Source organism: Uranotaenia lowii, chromosome 2, assembly GCF_029784155.1.
Source record: "Uranotaenia lowii strain MFRU-FL chromosome 2, ASM2978415v1, whole genome shotgun sequence".
Taxonomy (NCBI): domain Eukaryota; kingdom Metazoa; phylum Arthropoda; class Insecta; order Diptera; family Culicidae; genus Uranotaenia; species Uranotaenia lowii.
This window is the reverse complement of record NC_073692.1, coordinates 255,851,904-255,860,538: the sequence shown is the minus strand read 5'-3', so window position 1 is coordinate 255,860,538 and position 8,635 is coordinate 255,851,904.

Here is an 8,635-nt window from a genome sequence, read left to right as displayed (position 1 = left end):
GCCCCCAGATTCCCAGAAATAATGCAATTTTGGAACACCCTACTGCCCACATCCACCCTAATCATTGAACCCGAAATGCTTTAACAACAGTTTTTGAGGTGTTAGTAATCTTTTAACCTTTTATTATTATTATTTATTAAGGATATATGGGCCGAGCCCGTCATCCGAACTACTTAAAATTATCTTACATAGAGTTGATTTCTTAAATATAACACATAGAGCTTCTTGATTGTCGGGATGCTTAAATTGAGATCTATTACACCGTTAATATTATTCACCTCCCTCATAAAACGGAAAGCTGGTTCGTTGCGGCTGTAATTCGTCCTGCGATGGTCAAGCGCATAACGCCTGCGTCGCCTCAATGTCAAAGTGCTAGTGTTCGCTGTCAAGCGGGAACATAAAAACGTTGAGTCCACCAAGCCTCTATCTACCTTAAGAAAAAAGGTTAAATCATTTATGCGGTGCCGACTTTCTAACAGGTCCAAATCTAGCAGATAACATAAATGTTTATATTCCGGTAAACTCTCTCCCCAGGCAAGATTCCTCACTGCAAATTTGACGAAACGCTTCTGAACAGCTTCCATTCGGTTTATGTGTGTTTGGTACATAGGCCTCCAAACTGTACTCGCGAAATCGAACCTCGATCGCACTAAGCTAACGTATAAACTTTTGATGGTGTATGGGTCCTTCAATTCTCCAGCGAAACGTCTCACGACTCCGAACAAAGCAAGCCCATCTGCTACTACACTGCTGATGTGATCCCTGAAACTCAATCCAGAATCCAATTTGATGCCTAAATCCTTAATGCAGGTAACTCTTGCAATACTTTCGCCGCTTAGAGAATACGTAAACTGGATCGGTGTACTGCTTCTTGTAAAAGATATTGCTGCGCATTTGGAATTGTTTACTTTCAGCTTGTTTCTGATTATAAACTCAGAGAACACATTCAAATCGTTCTGAAGTTTTCTACAATCTTCTATCCTTTTTACTGGTAAAAATAATTTCACGTCATCTGCGTAAATCAGTACGAAAGCATCCGAAAGGGAGTCCGGCAAATTATTCATTAGAAGAATGAATAGCAAAGGTCCCAAGTGACTGCCTTGAGGCACTCCGGAAGACGTTTCAAAGGGTGCCGAGCACACAGAATTTACAGACACGTACTGTTGTCTATTCACCAAATAAGACTCGATCCAGGGTAGGATGTTACCTCCAATACCAATTCGCGCTGATGCATCCAAAATTTCGTTGATTCCTGCTACATCAAAGGCCTTCGACATGTCGGTGTAGATGCAGTCCACTTGGAATCCCTTGACCATCCAATCCAATACGCGTGTGGTGAACTCGCAAAGATTTGTGACCACCGATCTTTTTCTGAAGAATCCGTGCTGATGGGGCGAAATTCTATTCTCTACCGCTGGATATAGCCGATGATAAACCAACTTCTCAAAAAATTTTGGCAAAGCAGATAATATTGCTACACCCCTGTAATTTTCTGCAATGTTTCTGGATCCCTTTTTGTGGATGGGAGTAACTCGCGACAATTTCCAAACAAACGGGAATAATCCCGAACGTAACGATGAATTGAACAAAAGAGCCAAAGGACGTGCCAACTCATTGCAAAAAGCCTTTAAAAATCTGTTTGGTATTCCGTCAGGACCAGATGATTTACCTGCATCTAGCCTATTCAAACCTGACTCTATTTCCTCTAAGGTCAAACAAATATCGTGTATGACAGGATCGATGGGCACCATTATTCGACCGGAAGCTTCCGATGTTTGATAGTTCGTTTCGAAAAACTCTGCAAAAAGCTGCGCTGTGCTTTGTGAGTCCGTCGACATATTGTTTTGATACTTCACGTTCGTTAATTTTCTTTTATTCTTCTTTTTCGAGTTGACAAATTTCCAAAATTGCTTTGGGTTGGACTTAATTTCCCGTTCGACTCTCGCAATGTAAGCCGAGTAAGCCTCTCGGTGGGCCTCTTTGAAGAGGCCGAAGATCACTTTATAATTTTCTTGATCATCCTGCAAATGGCTTCTCTTCATTCGATTGTATGACTTCTTTTTCTGTTTGTAAAAAGCAATGAGATTTCTATCAAACCATTCGGGAAATTCCCGCTCTGAAAATGTGCGCAATGTTATGACGGGTGCATGGGCAGAACAAATTTCGTATAACATTTTGTAGAAAATCAACACATTATAATCTTCAAAGCCTATCCCTGGCATACCGTCAATGCAAATATTTTGAAAAGCACTGACTGATTTCAAATATTGAACGATATAAATCATTTCGTTAATATAATAGCCCATATTTCTGGCATAAGCATCAGCCGTTATAAAAATTTCTTGCCATTCGATTCTGCTGAGTTCATGTGAAACTGTACTTTCATCAATTAATTTCCAATTTAATTGCTTGAGCATTCCTACCTCTTGTTCCATTGATGCCGTCACGTCCAGTGTTATCTCCATAGCGTTATGATGTCTTTCGTTTCTTAGTAGCGGTTCGGCAAGCGAGATTTGACAGTCAGAGGTGTCGTTAACAAAAACAAGATCGAGAAATCGATTGTTTTCGTTCGGAAGATTACAAACAAGATTACAAATAGTTCTTGGCATTAGAAACTCATTCTCAATGTACAAAACTCGAGCTCTCTCTCTTTGAACATCACTAACGGTGCCGGTCACGTCAAAAATAGAGAAAAGAATGAATGACCTTCATACATAATTTTGCGCTTTAGGACCGAGGTTACCTCTGCATCCTAGCAAAACAAATTGTTAATGGGGGGATGTCCGTTTCGAAACAATCAACCCGTTATCTCGATACCGCTGTAGTACGTAATACCTCTTTGCTGTAGTGGCAGCTTGCCAAATCTTTACTTTTCGTTTGTGAGATCTGAACACTTTCTTGCAAACTTATCGGCAAAAACGAATTTGAAGGCTTTATAAATTTTTTGGCCTGGAAGCTACCCAAAATCAATCTTCACGTACGTTTCGTCATCCATGAGGAAGCATCCGTCGTACTTCCTTAGAACCTTGTTGTTTAACTTCCGGGCACGTCCTTTGGCTTCTACATTCTGCTTCAATGTCCGATAAGATCGAATTGCTTTGCGCAGACGTTCCACTATGATTCATTGTATGAACCTGCCGATCGATAGTATGCATCTCACCGAAACACGGTCGATTTGACCATTTTCAACGATTTTGCGATTTTTGAACCTGACCACGTCGGGTTTTAGATATGGGTGTTCAACATAAATTTTCGTTTCGCGGATTCCACCACGTGTAACTTTTTGTAAACAAAACGAATCGTACTGAAATTCAGCAATGATAGAGGAAACATTCTAAAACATTGTACTGTCAAAACCCGCAAAAGATCTAACATCTGGTCGCAGTGGTAGGAACCCAACAAGTACTGTCAAAACATTCCAGATTCGACCACTAGAAGTGCTGTGGTCAAGACCGGATTAAAGGGGGCAAAAGGGGCAATTGCCCCGGGCCCCCGTCTCAGGGGGACCCCCGAGGGAAAACAAATTTTAACATTACTTTAATCATTCTACAACAAATCCATGAAAAGAAATCAATACTAGAAAATTTGAATGAAAACTTGAAATATAAAACTAAAAAGCCCCCGTTAGATAATATCTAGATTAGTTTTTGTCTTAAAAAGCTAAGAGGCCCTCTAGAGCAAGCACTGAAGGAGCTCTCCCACATTTTGCGAGCTGAGAATAGCAAATCTTCTGGACAAAACCGAATTCAAAAAAAAAAATTAAGGAGAAAATGAGGCAAAACACCTCAAGTTTTCATTTTTTATCGAAACACTAGCTGACCCGGTATGCTTTGCTACACCTTTCAAAATCAAATGATATTTTCAGAAATTATTCAAATTTTTATTGATAGGTTGGCATTATTTTAAATCAAATTATAACATTATTTATAGCGGTTTAAAATGAGAGCTGCAGCTGGAGTTTTGAATTGCAACACAAAGATAACTCAAACTAATATTCTGAATATTGATCTATAAATTTGTGATAAAGATCTGATCATTTTAACCTGTGTCTTTAAGCTTCGCCCTGTAAAAGAAGGGCCTCAAATTAATCGTACGCAAACCATCTAACTTATAAAATATGGTTGTTTTTGCTTGATATATTCCGGATTTATGCTAAAAAACTGATAAGAGAGCCGCCCCCTGTCCTTCCATTCACCTCCTGCTGAATAGAGGTCTTGATTTTCCATGTTGAGTTTTGTCCATTTCTCGGATTTTGTAAAACAAAGTTAAATGTAAGCTTTCCTCTTCCCTTCCAAAATTCCCAATTCTATACTCCTACTGCAAGAAAAAAATTATTTCACATAGGAAAATTTCTCGTATTGAAATACCATTCCATGCCAAATTTGGTTTTATTTGCGTAGTAAATTCTTGAGTTATGCATTCATAAAAATATTTTTCGAACTCAAATGGTTTTTTATGCCAAATTTGGTTTCATTTACTCGATTAGCTCTCCATTTATACTAAAAATTGTAAGGGAGACCTCTCCTCTCCCTTTTCATCCATTTCTTTGAAGGAGTGAGGGATACCAAATATTCATAGAATATTCATTTCTCGTACCCAAATACCGTTCCATGCCAAATTTGGTTTCATTTGCTGTTGTAGTTCTTGATTTATGCAGTAAAAATTGTATGAAACTCCCCCCCTCCCCCCCTCTTTCCATTCTCCCCGCTGGAAGAAGGAAGGGGTGTCAAATTATCATTAGAACATGTCACGTTCCCTAATACCCCCCATGACAAGTTTGTTTCCAATTGCTTAATTAGTTTTTGAGTTCTGTAAAAAAAATATGAAAGAGGCCCCTTCCCCCTTTCTACTGGAAGGAGGGAGAGGTCTCAAATAAAAATTTAAATATTTTTCGTATTCAAAAACCTTCCCATGCCAAAGTTTGTTCCAATATCTTGATTAGTTTCCGAGTTATATGAAAAATTGTAAGGTAGCACCGCTCCCCCCTTCCTATCACCCCACTGAGAGGAGGGAGGGGTACCTAATATTCATAGAAATATTCCTCTTTTCTAAATACCACCCCATGCCAAATTTGATACCATTTGCTTGATTGGTTCTTGAGTTATGCAAAAAAATGGTCTTTTGTTTGAGAGGGCCTTCCCCCCCTTCATGAGAGAGGGACGGGTCTCAAATCATAATAGGAACCTTCTCCGCCTCCAATACCCCCACCTGCCAAGTTTGACGCAAATCGGTTCAGTAGTTTCCGAGTCTATAGGGAACAGACAGACAGACAGACAGAAATCCATTTATATATACATAGATATCAGTTACGATATCCTGTACAGAACAGGTAAAATAAAGAAAAAACATCTCCTCATTTTCATTACATTCAAACGTCTTGCTCAACAATAATGTTTGTTGTAACGTTAAGTTTCCAAGTTATGGTTTACTGCACTTAAATAGCAGCTAATTTCGTATTGTAATAACTTTCCACCTTTCAATCATTATTATTGAAATTTTCATTGGTTTATAAATTCTAAACTCTTTTCCCTCCCTATTTTTGAAAGGAAAATCTTTGAAATTTCTGTCTTAGACTTGAAATTTGTGATGTGATCATTCTCCAAATGATCATTCTCAAATGATCATTAAAACGATCTGATAGTTGAGTTGCTGTAACTTTATATCTTTTTTTTTTTAATTTAATTCATATTTTGTTTCTCAAAACTTGATTTGAAATTATGACTTAGATTTGAAACACTGAATTTTGGTTCTGAAAATAACGTGAATAAAGGTTTTGAATTCTTAAACTCTTATATTTGTATCTCTATGGAATGTGGATTTAATTATTTTGTTTATTTTTTTTAAATTTTGTTTTCTATGTTTCAAATCTTCATGATACTTCTTAATGGTCACTAGGTAAATATTTCTCGAATAAGCACAAACCAAACGATCAATGATGATATGAAAATCATTTAAAATAGCTATCAGGTCATATTTTTTTAAATTAGAGAATTTAAGTTGTTGATAAGGGTTTAAAAAAATGAGAATTAAATTTTGCATTTTACAGCTTAAATTAGAGTTTTCATTTCTAAGAAATTTCTAAACTATTCGGCAATTTTCGCACGTGATTGATTTCTAATTTTTGTTTGAAGATACCAGAAACTATTTTCTTCGCAGACAACATGGCTATTTGAAGATAGTATACTGAACTCATCTCCAGTTTTTTTTACACGTTTAAAAGATTTTGTATTTTCTGGGTAGTTATTGAAAAAATCTAATAATAAGGGCCCCCCGAGAAAAATTGCCCCGGGTCTCCCGATGGCTTAATCCGGCCCTGGCTGTGGTATAATATACAGTGCGTCATGATTTGAGATGAACTATTCTGAAGTATAAAATATATAAAAATCTATTGCTCTTGAAAACATAATCTATACTCTCTTATGTTTTGACCAACATTTAGTTAAATTAAGGATAAAAATTTAGGATATTTCCTGTTTAGTGAACAAAATTATGTTTAAGATGCCTTGTAAACATTCAAATGGTAAACATGTCATATGGAGCAGATTATTATTGACAAAAATTCGAAACGCTTTGAGGCAACTCTAAACAGAAGCCGATTGACGGAAAAAGGTTTAAAAAAATATATTGTCTTGCGGCTGCGTTACTCTATAAATAGGAAAAATCATAACAAACCCGAGCTGCCGAGCCTATGGAAAGCACAACTTAATAGTCCAAGCTTATTTTCCGAGACCCACAAAAACAGGACCGAACCAATGCTTATTCAGACCGTTGCTTGCCACCCATGTCACGATTTTCCCATTTCCCCAGGCCCAACCCAATCATTGCGACTTGATGTACACTATATCAGCGCACAAGAGCTTTTCGCATTCGCCCGATTCCAATTGTGCCGTCCTATCCAACCAATGTTATTATGCTTCCTGACGCAAGCACCGTTCCTACCTACATACATATTTTCTACCGTTCTGGCTGGAAGATCGTCGCCGCCACACTGTCCCGGCCAAGAACCCAGGAGACGACCAACACCGGAGGATTTTGCATTTTGCTGTCCTCGGTTATGGTAAGCTCCCGATTTGCCATTATTATATGAACTCTCGTTTCGACCGGGTCTGATGGCTGATATGCTGCTGTCTCCAGCGATTCGATTCGATGCTCGCACCCAAAATCACCCAATATCATCTCGTCCAAAATGATGATGGTGGATGCTGCCTGCCATGGATGAATACTGGTGGTGTAGGTACATGCCATGCCAGCCCACCAAAAAGTTCCCCATCGCCGCCGGAGCGACAACATCGCGCTACCAAACCACTTCAAGCACTCTCCTGGCCCTCCCCCTCGTCCATTGATAAACTGCGCCAATGTCAGGTGCCTACATCATATCGAAACAGAAAACAGCATCACTGGTAACGAAAGAAGATAAAAAAAAAAACAAAAAGGAAAACATGGTGGGATACGAAAAGAAGAAAAATCCCTGTACCATGATGTTTGTATCTGTTGGTTGGTTCTGTAGGTTAGGTACACGTTATTTATGTAAAAGACCGATAAAAAGCATAACTTTTCGTAGGGTAAAAGGACGCGAGGAAAAGCGTCAGATGCTTCGCCAACACGAGAGGCAACCTCGTATGGAGTTGAGTATGTACGCGCGTGTATGTGTGCATAGCAGGTATAGGTAGTACTTACAAAACAGACTCCAATCCACTACGTATTTTGTGAGCCCGCCGAATAAACGGAATATATTTTATATACACTATACCTATTTGTGAGTTTTATACTGCCTTTGGCCTAGCTTCCCATATTCAATACTCTAACGGTAGAGAATGAGTTCACAATGCGCTAGTCTAACATTAGTTCGAACTTTTCAACCCGCGTTTAGTTTAGAATGGTTACATGTTTTATTAAGTGGTTCAGTTTAAGATTCCAGTTCGCCTTTAATGTATAGGTACTAACAAAAAACCAAGCCAAAATTTATTTGTTAATGTTGTGTTTGTTCAAAATATCGATTTTCAAAGCAACGATACGCAGTGCCAAGTTAATCGCCTTCAAGTAGGCAATGAAAATCAATTTCTGAATCTGAATTATGAATCTGAATTATGAATCTGAATTCTGTATCTGAATTCTGAATCTGAATTCTGAATCTGAATTCTGAATCTGAATTCTGAATCTGAATTCTGAATCTGAATTCTGAATCTGAATTCTGAATCTGAATCTGAATTCTGAATCTGAATTCTGAATCTGAATTCTGAATCTGAATTCTGAATCTGAATTCTGAATCTGAATTCTGAATCTGAATTCTGAATCTGAATTCTGAATCTGAATTCTGAATCTGAATTCTGAATCTGAATTCTGAATCTGAATTCTGAATCTGAATTCTGAATCTGAATTCTGAATCTGAATTCTGAATCTGAATTCTGAATCTGAATTCTGAATCTGAATTCTGAATCTGAATTCTGAATCTGAATTCTGAATCTGAATTCTGAATCTGAATTCTGAATCTGAATTCTGAATCTGAATTCTGAATCTGAATTCTGAATCTGAATTCTGAATCTGAATTCTGAATCTGAATTCTGAATCTGAATTCTGAATCTGAATTCTGAATCTGAATTCTGAATCTGAATTCTGAATCTGAATTCTGAATCTG